Consider the following 5,174-nt stretch of genomic DNA (forward strand, 5'->3'; position numbering starts at 1 on the left):
CTGAGCACATCTTTGGCTGGTTGTACACTGATCACCCAAACCTAAACCTTTGATCTGGCACAAGTTTAGTCCAGGCCAACATGGAGCATTGTCAGCCCCGTCTGTGGATTAGCAAAACCTTCTGAGTCACCTGAATTCTGTGGCTTTGGAGCTGTGGCTTTTTATAAATTGATTTTGTAGAGGTGGGAGGGAGCCATGGGAGGGTGGGGGCAGTTAGGAGTGGTTTTGGTGAGAGCAGTCTTTTGGGCCTCCAGATGATTACTCAATCAAATAGAAGGATTCAAGTAGAGCTGTTCTTACTGCCAGATAATCAGTATGTTACGGAAGAGGTTTGGATGGAAGAACTTGGAAATTTAGTGATTGATTAATGATGAATCTTCCCTGTAGTTGTCAGATATCCCATTGCAGGAACTCTGCCTGTTGATGATTGCAGTAATGGTTGAAAAAGACATCTTGGCAGACTTGAATAAAAGACTTCCACAGATTTGGAGGGGTTGAGCTATTTAACCACATGGTAATTGTAAAGACTATAAATAAAACTTTAAAATCTAGTTTGAACAGTCTTTAATAAATTATTTTAATGTGCTGTTATTGGGCTCTCCTTCAGGATATCACAAGTCTGCACTTTCAGACTGTCAGGCTGAAATGTGCTCTGTCAAATCATCAGTTTGCTTTTGTCTCACATACTGAGTGGAAGCCTTGATGCCTGTATTTGTAGATGTGGCACTTTGGGACATGGGTTAGTGGTGGCCTTGGCAGTGCTGGGGGAATGGTTGGAGTTGTGGGTCTCACAGGTCCTTTCCAACTAAACCATTCTATGACTCTACTGAAGCTTCATCCTTATGTGAGAAAAGCTCATGTGCAGAATGACGGGGAGTGTGCGTTTGGGGAGTTCTGTGTAGGTCTTCTGTTCTCAAGTGTTTGTGGTCGTTGTGTGCTTTAAGATTAAAGATTCAGATTCTAGTGGAAGGTTCCCTGCCCATGGCAGGGGGCTGGAATGAGATGATCTTTAAGGTCACTTCTAACCCAAAGCAGTCTGTGATTCTATGATTAAAATCAGGGTGGCTGGGTAGTTCCCCTACAAAGTGTTCTTTTCTTTCTTGCCATATTGTTATCAAAGAAATTATGTGAGGAGTCTGTGACTCCTGGCAGAGATGGAGCTTTGGGCTGCATATTTAATGCCTGAAGAGCAGCATTAAATCTCAGACCTTGCAGGATGTGTGGCACTTCAGTGAAAGGTCTCATGTTGGGTAACAAGTGACAGGACAAGAGGACATGGCCTCAAGCTGCACCTGGGGAGGTTCACATTGGACTTCAGGAAGAATTTCTTCCTGGAAAGGGTGTTCAGGCACTGGAGGGGCTGCCCAGGGAGGTGGTGGAGTCCCCACCCCTGGAGGTGTCCAAGGAATGACTGCACGTGGCACTCAGTGCTCTGGGCTGGGTGACAAGGTGGGGACCAGGCACAGGTTGGACTCGATGGGCTGGGAGGGCTTTTCCAACCTGAAGAATTCTGTGATTCTATGAAATATTAAGTCTAGCTCTGAGTTCCCAGATGTAGGAACAGTGGCAAAATTTAGCTTTCCTGGTTCCTAATCAGTGAATTAATGTTTGCCTTGAACTACAATGAGGCTTGGAAATCACTTACAATATTTGCACTCTAGAGTGGGGCTGCTTGAGATGAAACACTGCATTCCTGTCGATTTTCTTCCTAATCCCAACCACAGTGGGCACTTACAAGTTGTATATCTCTGCCCTCTCACCAATCTCAACCCCCACACACTGGTTTTGATCTGTTTGCACTAAGTTTTACATTTGGGTACCTTAATAAACCATGGAAAAGGCTTTTCTTACAAAGAGAAAATGTTCTTCACCATCCATGTGCTGGAAATAACAAAAAACGCCCTTTTCCTGCTCGGTGAGAACATTTTCCATGTTATCAGTATTTGCCGGAGAACAGAACTAGGAATTTACCTTTAAAAGCAGTTAATACTGAGAAATAAACAGGGCTTTTGAACACTTTCAATAATTTTTAAACTGCACCTTATTTACTATTATGAGGAATTTTGTAATGTTTCAGGTGTATCCCAAACCAAACAAGAACCTGCAGTTGTAGCATCAAGCAACACCCTGAAAACCAGAGTCCATATATCCTTTTACAGTTGTATTTGGAAAAGATCGTTAATTTCTGACTTTTTTTCCTCAAATTATTCCTATTAACCATCCAAGTGACATGGACAAGAGGAGAAGAAATAGCAAAACTTCGAGAGGTAGTTCTGTGTGCAAACTGAGCATCCAAAGAAAGTTTCCTCAGAAGTTCTCCAGTAACCTGTAGTACAGGCATGCAGCACCAAACCTTAGGAGCTTGTGGAAATCCCACTGAGCCCTTACCCACAGCTTTAGGCAGCAAAAGCCCTTTGAAAATCTGGGCTCTAGGCCCAGCCCTGCCAAGAGTTCTCTGTGGAAAGCTCCTCCTCCTGCCTGGGGCTGACCCTGGCACAGCTATTTTAAAAGCTGAGCTTTCCAAACAGCCTAAAGCAGGCAGGAAAAATAATGTCAGAAGCAGCAAGTGGATGAGTTCCCAGACAGTTGATTCTGGAGACCTTTCAGAGACAGGAATTCTGATTTGTGAACAGCTGGAAAGCATGGTTGGTTCCTCTCTGGTGCCATTCTGTGTGTGGTCACTTTGGAATGTGCTCTCTACGCCCCTTGAACACGTGTCAAAAGTCACATGTGATTAATGTCTCCAAACTTCGTAGTATTAAAGATGTAGGAAGGGAGTAGAAATGGAAAGTGCCTTATAAATGTGAAGAATTGTTTCCTGTGGTTTACTTATTTTGCTTTTTTCACTTCGGATTTTTTTTTCTGATGGCAGGATCTGAGCCCTACCTCTTACATTTTTGTCTCAGAAATAAATTGCTTAGAACAAACGGGACATCTCACAGAATATTGCCCCAGGTAACTTTTGTAGAGTCATTAAGGCAGATTGGATTTAGTGGCACTTGTGGCTCCAAAGATGCTGCCCAGAGAAGCTGTGGCTGCCCCATCCTTGGAAGTGTTCAAAGCCGGGTTGGGTGGGGCTTGGAACAACCTGGTCTAATGGAAGGTATCCCTGCCCATGGAATGAAATGAGTTTTAAGGTCTCTTCCAACCCAAACCATTCCATGATTCTATGTTTGGGGTCACACAGCTCCCTGCATTTGGATAACTGGGACCTCAAAGAGTGGCCTGGACTTGTATGACTCTCTCCTTGTAGGCAGGGGTTATAGACTATGAGGGAACAAACATAATTCAAAAGCTTGTCCCATTCCCAACAGAGAAAATAGCAAAAAATCATCACTCAGAATCAACACTGTGTTAGACAGGCATCCAAAAAATTATTATTAGATATTTCAAAAGAAGCCTTTATAATAGCAATTGTTCCATGTGGGATTTTTTTATTTTATTTCAGTATAAAGTATTTGGTATTTTAAGTCTTTAATTGTGTTGGCAAAAAGCCACTAAGAGGCTTTGATTTTTGGAAGCACGTCCATGTGACTGATCCGAGCGGGTTCATAATGGCTGCAAGGACTTGGCCATTAAGAGCTATTTTTAACAATGAAATCAGAACAGTAATGTGAAAGTAAAGCTAAAACTAAACTAAAAAAAACATTAAACTTGCAATACTCTAAGAGATTAAACTGTCCCTGCAGTTATCCCTGATGCCTTTATCCCAACTTATATTATTCCCAAACTTCTATCAACAAAACACCAAGCATGGACAGTTCTAGTGCTCCTATGTTGACTGGTCAAGGTCTGGTGGGGTCTTTCCCAAAAAGCCAAGCCCTGTGTCCTCTGTTTCCCCGCTCTTTCCTGAATTCCTATGTTCATTTTTGGTGCTGTTGGCCTGTGTCAGAGTGAGCACAAGGCTCCCATGAGGCTGGGCAAGGCAGGTCAGCCTTTCAGGAAAAACTGAACATGAAGCCTGGGAGTTTCAGCTACGGGGTCACCACACAGGGTTGCCAACACTGCTCCAATCTCACTGTGATGTCTGTTGGGGTTTTGCATTTGTTTCTTCTAAACTTTTTTTTTTTTTTTTGTTATTTGCTTCAGTTCATTAATGGTTTGTGATTCTTAATATTTGACCCCTCTTTTATTTTGATAATTCCTGTCCATATTTTTGTCACCAGTTGTTTCCTTTCATGGCTTATTTGTCCTCAAGGAGTGTTTTTGTCAACTCCCCATCTAGTTTCAGTCATACAGGATGATATTCTGCATCCATCATTCCACATGTAACTGTAAAGTGTAACATAGGTGTTTGTGGTATCCAGTAAATTGCTGGAAGGCATTAATGCTAAAACCCATAGAATCACAGAATGGTTTGGGTTGAAAGGGACCTCAAAGCTCATCCCATTCCACCCCCTGCCATGAGCAGGGACACCTTCCACTAGCCCAGGTTGCTCCAAGCCCTGTCCAACCTGGCCTTGGACACTTCCAAGGATGGGGCAGCCACAGCTTCTCTGGGCAACCTGTGCCAGGGCCCCACCACCCTCACTGTAAAAAACTCCCTTATATCTAATCTGGATGGAGCCTTCTTCAGTTTAAAACCATTTTCCCTTGTCCTGTTGCTACCAGGTGATAGCATGGGGTGGTGAGCTTGTTCTGGGTCATGTAGAGGAACATGTGAGTAAACAGAGCTCAGTGCAGGAGACCAGCATTTTCCAGAGGGTGGAATGGGTACACAGCATCCATGTCTGGGAGATGGGGATGACTGGAGGGGAGAAAAACTGAGTAAACTGCTTGGTGTGAACAACTGGGATGAATCCCAGTAATGCTGAAGGATTGATGAAGCATTGCTCAGAGCTACAGGGTGGAAGAAAATTGGAGAAAATGTGATAGTGTTTTTGGGTTGTTCAGCCTGGAGAAGAGAAGGTTCTGGGGAGACCCTAGAGCCCCTTCCAGTGCCTATAGAGGCTCCAAGAGAGCTGGAGAGGGACTTGGGACAAGGGCCTGGAGGGACAGAACAAGGAGGAATGGCTTCCCACTGCCAGAGGGCAGGGTTAGATGGGATATTGGGAAGGAATTCTTCCCTGAGAGGGTGGTGAGGGGCTGGGATGGAATTTCCGGAGAAGTTGTGGCTGCCCCATCCCGGGAAGTGTCCAAGGCCAGGTTGGAGGGGGATAGTGGAAGGTGTCCGT

The sequence above is a fragment of the Manacus vitellinus genome, unplaced genomic scaffold (assembly GCF_001715985.3).
Source record: "Manacus vitellinus isolate BGI_N305 unplaced genomic scaffold, ASM171598v3 scaffold_21_pilon, whole genome shotgun sequence".
Taxonomy (NCBI): domain Eukaryota; kingdom Metazoa; phylum Chordata; class Aves; order Passeriformes; family Pipridae; genus Manacus; species Manacus vitellinus.